Raw genomic sequence first — 17054 nt, forward strand, 5'->3', positions numbered from 1 at the left:
CTTGCTGCCCAAACTTCCCTCATTCGCTCGCTGTGTTTCTGTTTCCGGTCCTCTGTCCATGCTTCTTGTCGGCTTTGTGTCTTCGGCTTCATCTTGATTGCCTTTTTGGTTGCCCATATTTCTTTCATCTTCTGGCTGTGATTTTGCTTGCGTTCTTCGGTCCATTTTATGCCTGTTCGTTTGTCGCATTGTATCTCATGTAGCTTACTTTTCTTAATGATGTTTCTGAACTTTATTCTGTCGTTTATTGTGTCTGCTGTTATGTTGAGCTGGTTCAGGTCGTTTTCTACCTCTGCCACCCATTTGTTGTTTCTAGTGGTTACCCAGTCAAAGATCTGTTTGGTCAGCCTGTGTGATGGCATTCTGTATAGGTGTCCATAGAATTGTAGTCTGCGTTTTCTAATCTTTTCTGTGATTGTCTCCGTATGTTTGTACAGTTCCTCTGTAGGTTTCTTGATCCATATTCCACTGTTGTTATTTGCGCCAAATATTTTCTTAAATATTTTCCGTTCTACTTTTTCTAATTGTCCGATACGTGTATGCCCTAGGATTAGTGTGGTCTCTGCTGCATATAGTGCCTCGGGGAGCACCACCGTGTCGTAATGGCGTAATTTGGGTTTTTGTGAGATAGACTTCTTGTTGTAATGATTCCACACTACTTTGTATGCCTTGTCCAGTTTAGTCTTTCTTTCTTCGTTTGAGTCTCTGTTATGTCCACTCATTTGTAGTGTTTCACCGAGGTATTTGAAGTTTGCCGTTTTGTAAATCGTGCCATACTTCGTGTTCAGAGATGAGAGTTTCTTTGTGCTCATAAACTGTGTCTTTTCGTAAGAGATCTGTAGTCCAGTTTTGGAAGCGATTTCGTGCAGTTTTTCAATAGCGTCTTTTGTTTCCTTTATACCTTTCGTGACAATCGCCAAATCGTCTGCAAAAGCCAGGCATTTAATCTGTAGGTTTCCTAAGGTTATCCCCTGTTGTGATGTTTCCCATTCTTTTATGACCTTATCTAACACCAGATTGAAAAGGAGAGGTGAGAGGCCATCGCCTTGTCGGACACCTGTGCGAATTTCAAAGGGCTCTGATAGTTCCCCACACAACTTTACTTTGGAGGTATGTGTGTGTGTGCGTGTGTGTGTGTGTGTGTTTTTTTCTTTTTCTGATGAAGGCTGTGATTGAAAGCTAATGTTTAAGTGTCTTTTAGTTGTGCCTCTCTGCCATTTAACAAGGCATCTTTATGGTAAGTAGCAATCCATCTTTTCCTTACAGTGTTGATATTCCAACCTACAGTTTCCACTGTTTGAGAAAGATACTTTGAGAGGACAAGCACTCACGCATCAAGGAACTATCAGTTTGGCAATGCATGTAAAGTTGGTGTGTGTGTGTGTGTGTGTGTGTGTGTGTGTGTGTGTGTGTCCGTCCTACGACCAGCACAATTAGTTGAAGATTAGTCACAATTCTATGTCCTGAAAATTATGAAAACTGCCCTGGGGAAAAAGTTTCAATTCTGAGAAACTAAAGCAATTTTTATTTTTCGTATTGGGATGTTCATCGTTGAAGTTTAGTAGCCACTATGCATTGGATATCTACTCGAGTCTCCACACGAAGTATTTTTGATTAATCTCTGTGGACCTAGTTACTTTTTATTGTATTGGAGGAATGTCAAGAAATGTATTCCTGACGTAGGTGTCAAATCACTTAAACATAAAAATGGGCTGTATGTTATACCAACAAAGTTCACAAACAGCAATAGAAATATGTAACAAAGACGAATGTGCAAAATATTGTCATTATGTCTGTGAAAGTACTAAGAATGGTCAAAACATTGCTTGATTATTCTGGAACATATCTTATCCACGGGTTGTTGCTCTTTACACAGAAAATGTGAAATGATTTTAATTATCTATTTACTACTAAGATAGTAGCATGCTAAATGTTTGGCAATAAAAATATTTTTCTCTACACCGTAACCCTAAACAGTAAGTACTTGAAATATTACTGGCTAGGCATTACTACGGTCATATCGCTGCATACAGAAAGGAGTTACTTTCAGTGTCTCATAAGACGGCTTTATCATTCTTGTCTTTCCAGTTAATAAATATTGTCCACAGTTTGTTTTATTTGACTGAATGTTAGTGACAAAATCACCTTCACTATTACTTTTACAGTTATGAAAGAACTGGCTTGGTTCAGTAACGTCTTTCACAATCACGTAAACTAGGTTTGGCCATAGTGTGCTAAACTTCACACATGCACAATGTGCCATACGCATGCAGCACTGGGCTGCCTGACTTGGCACTACTCAGTATATCTCTAGCTTGCTTGGTCCTTCTCAGAACTACTCAATACAGTGTGACATTTCATTTAAGTGTGATGTAATACTGTTTCTTCCAGTATTCAGTGTGCCATTTCTCAATAGCACAGTTTTCTTCACCACGGCAGAATGTTTGTGTCAGTGCTGTTTACCTTCTTCATTTGCTTGGGGCACAGGAAGTAAGTTAGGGCTTCAGTGGTTGTTTGCACAAAAAGAGGCACTCTAGTAATATATAATCAAAAGCCTTCAGAAATGAATGAGTATCACAGTTCCAATTTGAAGAGAAGGGTGAGAATTCTTAATATTTACTACGGAGTTGAATAATCAAAGGCTATCCCAGATTTTCCATAGAATATTACTACCACACCAAGCACAAAAAATTTTAAGATTTAACTGATGATGAAACAGCAAAAAATTACAATGGTCGAGAGACAATTTGTACAGGTTCCATTGTTCTGTACATCAAAAACCACACTCTGCTAAATTTTCTGACCTGGAGCGTTTGATAAAATCTGTGGTACAAACGTTAAATTTCTTGAAGTTACATGCATTGTAACACCCTCAGTTTCAACAGTTTTTGAGGGAATTCAATGCAGAGCGTTGGCAAAGTATGTAGGTGTAACCATGAAGCATGCCTGGAACAATTTTTTTTATTCGAGTCTAGATATTGTTGAATTTCTAAAGGAAAAAGAAAAAAGTAACCAAAATCAGAAGATCCAGAATGGATGCAGACCTAATATTTTGAGTGTGCTTTGTGATGGTTCGAAAGATTTGATCTATTTGGCATCACGATAATTTTGTAGCCTTAACTTTGTGTGTGACTTAGAACCTAGGTGTATACTCTCAGATTTGCTCTGTGTCTTGTGGGAAGTATCCTATTTGGCACCCTCTAGCTTAATTCACTGGTTGCTTTATGCATATGAGAAACTGGTTTTGTGATTTGTATTGAGCAAGGTACTGACTCAATAAAAAGACTGTTTGTTTAACAGGCACTGGAGATTTTACAACTAACTATTCTTTGGTCATACAGCACGTGTCACCCGAAAATTCACAAAGATCTTTTCCTAAATTATTTTTACAGTTGCACCTTATCAGAAGCATTAAAGTGAGCTTTGTGCAGTATTATCGTTACTTGCAGAATAATTGTGACAGTGACCATTCATTTATGCAACTTCGGTGGCACATGTTGCCAACAACTGAAGAGGCACAATTTAGCATTAACTGTATAATTACCAGACCTAAAGGGATGGTGCCTTGAAGTAGAGATGGGTCGTTCGCGAACAAACAGGCCCCAAGGAATGGTTCACTAAAATGAACAGAAAGAGCGTGGAACGAATTCTAAGGAACGGTCTTTCATAGTTCACTTCGGTCACGGCTTTCTACATACAGTTCCCGGGAACGGGAAACGGTCGGTCTCATACCCACAACAGCACATCAGCCGGTCTCGTTCCAGCCTCGGCGCCGTTCCTGTCTGCCTTGGTCGGCCGGACTCTTCCTTCATCGCGTGGCCACTCGTTGCAGTTCCACTGCTGACTGCTCATAGTTAGTTCAGTATCGAGTTGTTGTTGTTGTTAGATTTGTTTGCTGATTCAAACCTTTTTTGAACTCTGAACTTCTGGTTCTTTCATATTCTATTCAGAGTCCATGACCAGTAATTAAAATGTAGTTTATAACTACGTAAACTACATGAAAATTATGTGGTATGTAATACAAAAACCTTTTCAGGTACCAAAATGGCGTATCAGATTACTTCACTATTTCGATAAACAGCAGAATAAATACTTGTCAAAAGGCAAGATTTTTTGTTATTACACATGCAAAGGACATCTGCACGGCACATACAAGTGGCTATTTTCAGTCTTTTTTTTATCCACGGGAAAAGAGCATGTTCATTGTTATGGAAGGCAGACTGACTAACAACCAAATGAAGCCCGCTCTTCGTAATGAAGTGTATGGTGTCACATTTTGTGAAGAGAATATGGTAACTCCTACAATATTATTTCAGTGGTACAGGGTGGCGCACGAAAAATCTGCCCCAAGTACTAGACTGCTCATTGTTGCTTACCAATCATTACCTATTGTTTTGAAGTTGTTTGTATTGCTTATTTGTTATTTCTTCGTTCCCTAATTATTACGTGCTTATCTATTCTGCTCGTAGCGGTCAACAAATTGTGTGTAATTGGCAAGCAGTCTGTACTCGGGGCCGGTTTTTTGTGCGCCACCTTATATTATTTCACTGCAATCAGCCACATAAAGCTACAGTGGCTAAACGAGAAGTTTTGCAGAATCACGAATATTACAATTGTGTGATAATTCTATTACGATAAGAACCCTGTACTCCAAGGGGGAGGCAAGTGCCCCCTCTTGGCGCCTTCCATCTTCAGTCACCTATGCTACCAATTTTCAATTTTTCATAAGAACCATATACCAAGCACAACGAAAGGTGAACAAGTAAAAATGAACGGTTCCCGAAAAAGGGAAATCACCAGTCAACTAGTTCCCAAGGATGAATGACTTTGCCCATCTCTACCTTGAAGGGTTCTTCATTGTATCTTTTTAAGATTTCAGTACCTTTGTTGTTTGGCAATTGGCTGTGTTGGCACTTGTATACAGCTGTTGATTATCTGCTGTAAGAAACCAAACCTTAAATAAAACTCTGATTATTGAAAACTTATAAAGGGGATCCCAACTCTTTATTATTGAGCTAAAATAAAATTTTCCTTTAATTATATGAATGTGTTGTGTCTGTTTTTTCGGACATGTCTGAAAGGACATGCACCATGCATTCTTATAGTTGATTCGCCTCAATAGGCCATGAATCCACAACCTCCAGTGCAGATGCACATTTACATTCGACCTCCAGTGGGAATCTAAAATTAGTTAGCAAGGACATGGATGGAGACTACAGATAGATGGCATTAGGTGGGAGTGTGAATCGGCCGGGGGGGCGCACGGAGACAGTCCACACATCTGTGATAAACACCGTGTCCAAGTGGCACAGTGGTTAACGCAATTGCATATTAAGTAGGACATCCCCAGTTTGGGTCCCAGTCCTTCACAAATTTTCACTTATCACCACTGATTCCACATTAAGTCCCAAAGCATCTTATATTAGTTCCTTCGCTTTCCCTTTCCCAAAGATATAAAGCATAAATGAAAAATCTCTTAAAATAACATACAGAAAAGAAAAGGCAAAGATATTAAGATTTGTCTGTCGGCTACATCGGAGAATAAGACTTAAAGAGACGGGAGACCCAAGTTTCTCCAAGGGTACGCAATGTTTGAATAACTCATGGGAATGCAGCCAAGTGACAATGCACACTAAGTGCTGTGCAAGTGAATTTAAAACCTGAGTGCAGTGTTTACTATCTGATTCAGCATATCACAGGATTGGTACTGACCTACCAAAAAGTGTCGAGAGAAAGACTAACAGCATCCTGGAAAAAAAAAAAAAAAAAAAAAAATCCTTGTCAAAAGGGTCTATCAATAGTCTTAATACTTACTGTGCTGTTGCCCAGTTTTCTGAGCTTCAAAGAGCGACAAAGAAGGTGTTCCTCTTCATCTGATTGTTCGTAACATCTGTGCCCTGACATATTGTGTAGCAAAACATCTTGCAACTGTGTTGATCTCACTAGCTGATCATTGTGAGCATCACATTAAAAACTCAGCATATTTCTCACGTTTATTAGTCTCTCTCTCTCTCCCCCCCCCCCCTCCCCCGCCCCCCCTCATGTTCCTCTGTTCAGTTTGTTGTGGTTAACTGCAGTTAGGTTTGGTGATGAGTTAACGAATCTATTTCATAATGTGTTGACCTCCATCTATCTTTCTATTCAATGCCTAATATTATGAGCAGACAGATGGAGTTCCAATGGGAAACTGACTGTCATCTATTACAGCAAATTTCTTTCTGAACACTTCGAGGAACATGCCTCTGAGTATGCTGCTTTGAAACCTGCATTTTTTTTCAGATAGGCAGATGATACTTTTGTTCAATAAAATTTTTCTGGTTTTCTGGCCGCATTGTCAATATCTAAAACTACCGATGTTGCACTGTTGCAAGTGACCTCCTTCAGGGTGTTTTTGTTTACTGCTGAATGAGAACACTGTTTCTTATATACCTGTAGACGTGGCTGTTATCTAATTCTGACAGGCTGTTAAGGATGAAGGACAGCAATGTTAGAAGTTCTTTATTGGTGTTTTCTGGTTATAAGTTCTTTATTGGTACTTTTATTATTTATTTTCATTGGTGGAAACCTGACTTTTTGTTTGGTGTTTGCATTACTGCTTGTGATGGGTGGGAATCGGCAAATGAAAAACCAGGCAGCAGTTGTGATGTGGCGTTGTTTTCCAGCTTTATAGCTCCGGCTGAGATGCACCAGTACTACATGTACCTGCAGCCGCTGCGCTCTCCCCTTTATTTGCGTGTATGGCTTCACTTAAGCTGTTGTCCTATGATGATGTTATTGCTGGCAACCAAGAGGTCTTAAGTTGATACCAGTCTACTGTATTCATGTTGGTGGGTTGCTTGGCTATTTCTATTGCTTCTCTATAAACTTCCTCCTGACAGTAAGAGGCTGTCTCGTCAGTACGAAAGCTTCACCAAAATCAATCTGTTTACTGCACTGATCCTGCTGTTCTTCCACCACTGACTTGGTGTATTGTCTTAGTTGGAAATATCTTTCGTGTTCAGGTATCAGTGTGCTAATGGGTCATTCCGTCTCACCTACATACACTAATCCACATTTGCACCTGATTTTGTAAACTCCGGCAGTATGTAGTTTGTCAATTGCATCTTTTAAACTGGGTCATGGAGTATATAGGAAGCCAACCACTACTGACAGGTACCTATATGCCTCCTTTCATCATCACCCTACGCAGATGAAATCCGCACTGCACGCTTTAACCAAGAGGGCTCAAAGGACTCAAAGGATCAGTGATAAGGAACATCTAATGGGTGAATTACAAAACAAAGTCCATTTTTTGGTGTTAATGGTTATGGGAAGAAACTAATAGATACAACTAAGGTGACAAAGAATGAAGGCAATAGAGGAGAGCAGAAGGGAGCACAAAAAAATCGCTCTATCATTGTGTGTTCAAGGTGTCACTGAACAGGGGGGGGGGGGGGGGGGGGGGCAAATTCTCTGCTGAGCAGGCGTCAAGTCAATTTTCTGAAGCAGCAGCAGGACAAAAAGATGTTCTTTGCATAACGAAAGATGCAGTTGACAAACTACATGCTGGAGTTTAAAAAAATCAGGTGCGAATGTGGATTAGTGTATGTAGGCAAGACAGGACGACCCATCAGCACATGGATATCTGAACATGAAAGATATATCCGACTAAGACAACACAAATCGGTGGTGGCAGAACAGCAGGATGAGTGCGGCAAACAGACTGATTTTGGAGAAGCTCGCATACTGATGGAACAGCCTCTTACTTTCAAGATGAGCAATATCATTATTACAGAATGACAGCTCACATGGAGCGATACACTTGCAGGAGACCACACCAGCCACAGGTACATAGAGTACTGGTGCACCTCAGCCAGCACTACAAAGCAGGAAAACAACGCCACCTCACAACTGCCGCCTAGTTTTCAATTCGCCGATTTCCACCAATCACAAGAAGTAATGCAAACACCAATCAAAACGTTGGGTTTTCACCAATGGAAAGAAATAATAAAAATACCAAAAAAGAACTTCTAACATCTCTCTCGTGCATCCTTAACAGCCTATGAGAATTAGATAACAGCCATGTCTGCAGGTATATCAGAAACAAAGTTTTCTCAATCAGTAGTAAACAAAAACACCCTGAAGGAGGTCACTTGCAACAGTGAAACATTGGTAGTTTTTACCGACAATGCGGTCACAAACCAGAAAAATTTTATTGATTGTGACAATGGCCGCCGAAGCCTTGCTTATAGATATTTTTGTTGTTTGTCGTCGTAGCAGTGAGAATTTGAATTCAACCATCTGAATATTTATTTCACGATGGACGTGGGAAATGATGGTTGCCTCCCCTTCCTTGATGTGTTGGTTGGGAGAAATGCTGAGGGTACAATGGTACATACTGCTAATGGAAAGTCATCTCACGCTGACTGTATCTGTTGTTGTTGTTGTGGTCTTCAGTCCTGAGACTGGTTTGATGCAGCTCTCCATGCCACTCTATCCTGTGCAAGCTTTTTCATCTCCCAGTACCTACTGCAACCTACATCCTTCTGAATCTGCTTAGTGTATTCATCTCTTGGTCTCCCTCTACGATTTTTACCCTCCACACTGCCCTCCAATACTAAATTGGTGATCCCTTGATGCCTCAGAACATGTCCGACCAACCGATCCCTTCTTCTGGTCAAGTTGTGCCACAAACTTCTCTTCTCCCCAATCCTATTCAATACTTCCTCATTAGTTATGTGATCTACCCATCTAATCTTCAGCATTCTTCTGTAGCACCACATTTCGAAAGCTTCTATTCTCTTCTTGTCCAAACTATTTATCGTCCATGTTTCACTTCCATACATGGCTACACTCCATACGAATACTTTCAGAAATGACTTCCTGACACTTAAATCAATACTGGATGTTAACAAATTTCTCTTCTTCAGAAACACTTTCCTTGCCATTGCCAGCCTACATTTTATATCCTCTCTACTTCGACCATCATCAGTTATTTTGCTCCCCAAATAGCAAAACTCCTTTACTACTTTAAGTGCCTCATTTCCTAATCTAATTCCCTCAGCATCACCCGACTTAATTAGACTACATTCCATTATCCTTGTTTTGCTTTTGTTGATGTTCATCTTATATCCTCCTTTCAAGACACTGTCCATTCCATTCAACTGCTCTTCCAAGTCCTTTGCTGTCTCTGACAGAATTACAATGTCATCGGCGAACCTCAAAGTTTTTATTTCTTCTCCATGAATTTTAATACCTACCCCGAATTTTTCTTTTGTTTCCTTTACTGCTTGCTCAATATACAGATTGAACAACATCGGGGAGAGGCTACAACCCTGTCTTACTCCCTTCCCAACCACTGCTTCCCTTTCATGTCCCTCGACTCTTATAACTGCCATCTGGTTTCTGTACAAATTGTAAATAGCCTTTCGCTCCCTGTATTTTACCCCTGCCACCTTCAGAATTTGAAAGAGAGTATTCCAGTCAACATTGTCAAAAGCTTTCTCTAAGTCTGTATCTATAGGCTCATAATTGTCACTATCTAGCTCCTCTGATCACAAGGCCCAAGTCATTTCATACTAGTCAGCTGAGTTAACTCATTTTGGAGTCCCCTTCCATCAGAATGGAAACTGTGAAGGGCACAGTAGATGTGTGTTGCTCTATCAACTGAGTGTGCACTGGGTTAGTGATGATGAAACCAAGTTGGCACTATGCTATGTCCCTTCTACCTTACGCAGGGAGCATCTCCTACAAGATTTATCTTGTCTTGCAGAAATATGGCACGAAATGTGTTTTCTGACCATCTAAGATTAAGGTCCTTCTAGGTTACATCAAGGATTATCTTGGTTTGCGTAAGGTGGGTGTGTAGCATATGCCCTGCAGTTGTGCTGTCATATACTGGTCAGACTTTGATAACTATGGAGTACCAGTGTACTGAGCATAAGCGCCACATACACTTACAACAGCCGAGCAAATTGGTTATTGCAGAACACTGTCCTGGCACCAGTAAGCCTATGGAATATAATACGGAGACTGTGGTGTGCACTTCCAGCTATTAGGATACAGTCAGTATGGATGATGATTATGATGATTTGTTTGAGGGGCACTGCTATATGTGACCAGACAGCTTCACAGTCGCACTAAACCTGTACAAATTTCCAACCTTTGCTCAGTCCAATCTCACCACTTTCATGAATGATGATGAAATGATGGGACAACGCAAACACCCAGTCATCTCGAGGCAGATGAAAGAGTCAGTATGGAAGCAGTCGAGATTAAATAAGCAAGTAACATTGTAAATAGAGATAGAGGTTTTTGCTAAATTCTGCATGGGATCTTGCTCTCTCCCTTGACAAAAGGCAGAGGGACAGAGGTAATGCCAGGGGCTGGAGGGTCTCCTCTGATATTTGGCGGTGGCCTTGCCTGCAGCTATCAAGCAGGCAGGGTGCAGTCATCGGCAATGTGTGGCTCACATTGGCACCAACGACACTTGTCGCATGGCTTCTGAGGCCATCCTTACTTAGTTCATACAGGTGGCTGGCAGAAGTGGTCAAGTCTGCTGGACTCACAAGTGGGTTGCAAGCAGAGCTTGCAATTTGCTGCATAGTTCCCATAATAGAATGGGGTCCTTTGGTTTAGAGCTGAGTGGAGGGTCTCTACCGAAGGATCTGTTGACTCTGTGATGGTCTTCGTTGCAGATTTCTTGAGCTGCGTTATTGTTATGGGGTTTGTAGGATTCCCCTTAATACGACAGCTGTGCACTATGCAAAGGAAGCAGCTACTTGGGTAGCAGAGTACTTGTGGAATGCACATGAGAATTTTTAGGCTAGGCAATAGCTCAAGGTACTCTGATGAACACTCACCCGTCGATACGCAGCAACTGATTTCTGACCTTGTTCAGAGTAAAGACACTTTGGCTGTCAAAATTTTATCAGTAAATTGCCAAGCTATTCATAACAATGCTCCTTGATTTACTGCCCTCCAGGAAAGTTCTCGCTCTCAAATTTTCTCAAGACAGAGAGCTGGCTAAAACCCATTGTGGAAAGTTCCAAAATATTTAGCGAGTCATGGAATGTATATTGGAAAGACAGATAAGAGGCCATAGGAAGGGGAGCGTTCATTGTAGTTGACAAAAATATTGTCTCTACTGAAGTCAAGGTTGAGTGCAACTGTGAAGCTGTCTGGTCACATAACATATTTAGGTGAAATCAAGTGAATTTTTTGATGTTTTTACCGGCCATCAAATTCTGCTGTTACAGTTCTAGAGTCATTCAAAAAATGTCTATTGTCAGTAGTGAGGAAATAACCAGATCATATAATACTAGTTGGAGGCAACTTTAACCAGCATGGACTGGGAAGTCCATGGATTCATTGCAGGGGGACACAGATAGACAGTCACGCAAAGTACTTTTAGACATGTTTTCTGAAAATGTTTCCTTAGCAGCTCGTTCGGCAGCTCAAATGTAATGGAAATATCTTAAGTCTCATAGCTACAAACAGGCCTGACCTTACTGGCAATGTCAGCGATCATTATGTCATTATAACAACTATGGTTACAAAAGTTTGTAAATCAGTTAAGAAGGATAGGAGAGAGTTTCTGCTAGAAAGAGCAGGTAAGCAGTTGTTAACATCTCACTTGCACAATGGATTGACATCACTTAGTTCCAGTAAGGCGGCTGAAGAGGAATTATGGACAAAGTTTAAGCAGACTGTAAATTATGGTTTGAAGAATTATGTGCTGTAAATTATGGTTTGAAGAATTATGTGCCTAGTAAGTGCATTAAGGGCAGAGAAGACCCACCATGGTTTAATATCTAAATTCGGTTCAAAAGAAAACCCACAAGTGACGACAAGCAAAGGTTAATAGATATGTGTGCACATCTGAAAAGATTTATGCACTAAGCATGTAACTACTACCACTATCTTACCTTAGAAAAAGATCTAGCAGGGAACCTGAGAAAATTCTGGTCCTATGTAAAATCACTACGTGGGGCTAATACTTTCATCCAGTCGCGTGTTGACCAGTCTGGTGCGGTGAAGATAGCAAAATGAAAGCCCAAGCTTTACATTTTCTGCTCAAGAAATTGTTGATGCAGGAGAATCGTACAAACATACTGTTGTTCGACCATCAGACAGACTCTCATATGGACGACATAGTAATAAGCATTGCTGACATAGAGAAACAACTGGAGGACTTAAAAACAGATGACTCACCAGTTCCAGATGGAATCCCAAATTCAGTTTTTCAAAGGGTACTCTAAGGCAATGGCCCCTTACTTAGCATGCATTTATCATGAACCTCTAGTCCAGCACAAAGTTCCAAGTGACTAGAAAAAGTGCACACGACTTCCGCGTATAAGAAGGACAAAAGAATGGACCCACAAAATTACAGACCAATATCCCTAACATCGGTTTGCTGCAGGACAGTTTAACACATTCTCAGTTCAAATACAACACTTCTTGAGACCAAGAAGCTTTTGTCCATGAATCAGCATGGTTTTAGAAAGCATCATTCATGCAAAACTCAGCTTGCCCTTTTCCCAAATGATATACTGTGAACTATGGATGAAGGGCAACAGGTGGATTCCATATTTCAAGATTTCCGGAAAGCGTTCGACACAGTGCCCCATTACAAGCTGTTAAGGAAGGTGGAAGCATATGGAATAGGTTCACAAATATGAGAGTGGCTCTAAGACTTCTTAAGTTATAGAACACAGTATGTTGTCCTAGATGGCGAATGTCCATCAGAGACAAGGGTACCATCAGGAGTGCCTAAGTAATTGTGATAGGATCGCTGTTCTCTATATACATGAATGATCTTGGCAAACAGGGTGGGCAGCAAACGGCGGTTCTTTGCTAATGATGTGGTGCACAGTAAGGTGTCGGTGTCGTCGTGTGACTGTAGGAAAATACAAGATGACTTAGACAAAATTTCTAGCTGGTATGATGAATGGCAGCTCACTCTACATGTGGAAAAATGCAAGTTAATGCGGATGAGTAGGAAAAACAAGACCATAATGTTCACATACAGCATTACTAGTGCCCTGCTCGACACAGTCATGTCATTTAAATATCTGGGCATAACGTTGTGAAGCGATATGAAATGGATCAAGTAAGTGAGGATTGTGATAAGGAACACGAATGGTTGACTGATTTATTGGGAGCATTTTAGGAAAGTGTGGTTCATCTGTAAAGGAAACCACATATAGGATGCTAGAGTGATGTATTCTTACTGCTCGAGTGTTTAGTATCTATGCCAGGTTGGAACGGAGGAGGATATTGAAGCAATTAGAGGTGAGCTGCTAGATTTGTTACTGGTAGGTTTGAACAGCCTGCAAGTATTACGGAAATGTTTTGGGAACTTAATGGGAACCCCTGAAGGAAATGCAAAGTTTTTTTGAGTAACATTACCGACAACATTAAGAGAACACACACACACACACACACACACACACACACACACACACACAACACACAACACAGAGGATGAGAGTGACACCACCCTTTCCAGAACTGCTCTGCAAAACGAGGTTTAAAATTCACACCAGCAGTGTATATTTGCTTGAAAATGGCAGAATGGCAACCTGCTGAATTGCAGGAGGTTATCAACATTGTCACTTGGATGCATACCTGTTCTTCTTTGAATAGTTCAGAAGAGTGTGAGTGTGTGTGTGTGTGTGTGTGTGTGTGTGTGTGTGTGTGTGTGTGTGTGTGTGCGCGCTATATCTATCTAGATGGGTATAAGCTGTCAAACTATTTCGTAATAGAGATAAAAACTGAAAAATAAATAATTGATACAAGCAATAGATAGCATTTTGGTCTGAGCTGCTGGAGCTGGCAGTCATGTGTACTTGTTTGTGTTAACGAATGATGTGCACTTCTCTTTCTTTTCCTGACGAAGTGTGTGGCCAAATGTTTACAACTTAAACATGTCATCTTCACAGCAAGGAGCAATCTGTCTTTTCCAACATTGTCAATAGATACAAAAGAGATACTTTATAGTGATTATATAATATGAAAAGAAATGAAGAAAAATATGTTTACAACTGATAAACAATGGAGAGGAGACAAACTATATCGCTGACTCTGCAGTAAATTTGATCTTTGCTTGAAGTTATCATAATATATGACAAAAAGATAACATCTGCAGTTATTATGCCTATTTTGAACAACTCTGCTATTGTAAATTAAATATTTAACATTTTTTCATAGGGACACAGGAGATAGATCATATTGTGAGGGTGAAGGGAAGTTGGTTGTATTATTACTGCAAGTCAGTGACATAGTTACGGTCTGACTGCACAATGCTGCATGGTGTATAATTAAATCAAAATAACCAGGCTGGCTACTCAAACATGGAAATAAAAAAAATTCTTTGGGAATTCCAGACATGAGGAGAAAGAGTGTCACGAAGTTTCCGATAAATTAATGAAAGGGGGGAGGTGGGGAGTGGGAGCAGTTTAACACAATATTGACTTCTTTCCTCTCACCTGAGCTGTATACCACCTACAAGCAGTAGTTTAACAACAGTTTTTAAATGTCAATAATTTATATGGAATAAAACTCATATAATTATCACACTTTGATATATTAACTTTTTTTAAATTTATGATTTATAAAGTTCAATAAAACTCCATTTCAAGGTTGGGTTAAAAAAGTAAAATTCCTGAGATTTTTTTGAAATCTCTAAAATTCTCCAAGTTTGCCCTTACTTTTCTAGGTAAAATTTAGTACCCTGAGAATTCCAGGTTTTCCAAAACAGTTGCAAACCTGATAACTATATTTCAATGATTACTGTGGCGTATCACATATTATTATTGACTCATAGAAAGTAAAAAAGATGTACACTTACTAACTTGCTATCTGGATTAGGCTCTATCAAAACATGTTGAACAATTTGGTGATTTAAAGCAGTGCTAACTTTTACTAGGAGGCCTTCATGCATTAAAAAGAATACTACAATTCTTATGAATCATTAGGCTGGAAAACTGAAGTCATCTGCTTAATCCAATTTGTATAGTAACTGATAGACTATAATATTGACTATAATGACAATGAGCTGCTGTTGGAACTGGCCAACTCATACAGATACCTGGGTGCAACACTTTGTAGGGATAGGAAATGGAGTAATCACATAGGATCAGTCTAGGGTAAACCAAGTAGTAAGACTTCGTTTCATTGGTAGAATACTGGGGAAGCGCCATCAGTCTACAAAGGAGGCATATCGCTCTCATAGGGATCACAAGGATAAGATTAGAATAATTACTGCACACACGGAGACATTTAACAATATTTCTTTCTGCGCTCCATAAGTGAATGGAATGAGAAGAAACCCTAATAACTGGTACAATGGGACGTACGCTCTCCATACACTTCACAGCGTTTGCAGAATATAAATGTAGATGGGTAATAAAAGAAAAAGGGACGATATTGATGAGTTATACTGGAGTCTGCACTAACATAAGTTCACAATTTAATATGAGGAATTCAAACACATAGAAGTGGTACCCTAACAATAGTTGGATCTTTGCACTAGTTATATATCAGTTACACAGGGTGTTACAAAAAGGTACAGCCAAACTTTCAGGAAACATTCCTCACACACAAATAAAGAAAAGATGTTATGTGGACAAGTGTCCGGAAATGCTTAATTTCCATGTTAGAGCTCATTTTAGTTTCATCAGTATGTACTGTACTTCCTCGATTCACCGCCAGTTGGCCCAATTGAAGGAAGGTAATGTTGACTTCAGTGCTTGTGTTGACATGTGACTCATTGCTCTACAGTACTAGCATCAAGCACATCAGTATGTAGCATCAACAGGTTAGTGTTCATCACAACCGTGGTTTTGCAGTCAGTGCAATGTTTACAAATGCGGAGTTGGCAGATGCCCGTTTGATATATGTATTAAAATGGGGCAATAGCCGTGGCACGGTACGTTTGTATCGAGACAGATTTCCAGAACGAAAGTGTCCTGACAGGAAGACGTTCGAAGTAATTGATCGGCGTCTTAGGGAGCATGGAACATTCCAGCCTATGACTCATGACTGGGGAAGACCCAGAACGACGAGAAAACCTGCAATGGACGAGGCAATTCTTCGTGCAGTTGATGATAACCCTAATGTCAGCGTCAGAGAAGTTGCTGCTGTACAAGGTAATGCTGACAACGTCACTGTATGGAGAGTGCTACGGGAGAACCAGTTGTTTCCGTACCATGTACAGCGTGTGCTGGCACTATCAACAGCTGATTGGCCTCCACAGGTACACTTCTGCGAACGGTTCATCCAACAATGTGTCAATCCTCATTTCAGTGCAAATGTTCTCTTTACGGATGAGGCTTCATTCCAACATGATCAAATCAACATGATCAAATCAACACGTGTGGGCTGACGAGAATCCGCATGCAATTGTGCAATCACGTCATCAACACAGATTTTCTGTGAACGTTTGGCCAGGCACTGCTGGTGATGTCTTGATTGGACCCCATGTTCTTCCACCTACGCTCAATGGAGCACGTTATCATGATTTCATACGGAACACTCTACCTGTGCTGCTAGAACGTGTGCCTTTAGAAGTACGACACAACATGTGGTTCATGCACGATGGAGCTCCTGCACATTTCAGTCGAAGTGTTTGTACACTTCTCAACAGATTCGGTGACTGATGGATTGGTAGAGGCAGACCAATTCCATGGCCTCCACGCTCTCCTGACCTCAACCCTCTTGACTCATTTATGGGGGCATTTGAAAGCTCTTGTCTACACAAACCCGGTACCAAATGTAGACACTCTTCGTTCTCGTATTGTGGACGGCTGTGATACAATATGCCATTCTCCAGGGCTGCATCAGCACATCAGGGATTCCATGCGACGGAGGGTGGATGCATGTATAGCTCCCAGCCAAAGATATCCGTTTTGTTTTCATTTGACATGAGAGTAAACGAGGGGCAAATAGCAAAATCACTAAATGTAAACACGGGTCATGGGGAGACTACCCACTATAACTCAGACTGCTCTGCGGATCAGCCCCGGATCTACAATACTTGGCAAACAGGGTGAAAAAAAAGCATTTTCAAAAAT

General features: G+C 40.5%; 1 protein-coding gene across 1 annotated transcript in view; it reads right to left on the reverse strand.

The window, feature by feature from the left end:
* Positions 1 to 17054, reverse strand: part of LOC126412138 (regulator of nonsense transcripts 1) — a 119251-nt gene that overhangs the window by 41984 nt on the left and 60213 nt on the right. The gene's annotated exons all lie outside the window — the stretch shown is intronic.

Source organism: Schistocerca serialis, chromosome 7 (assembly GCF_023864345.2).
Source record: "Schistocerca serialis cubense isolate TAMUIC-IGC-003099 chromosome 7, iqSchSeri2.2, whole genome shotgun sequence".
Taxonomy (NCBI): Eukaryota; Metazoa; Arthropoda; class Insecta; order Orthoptera; family Acrididae; genus Schistocerca; species Schistocerca serialis.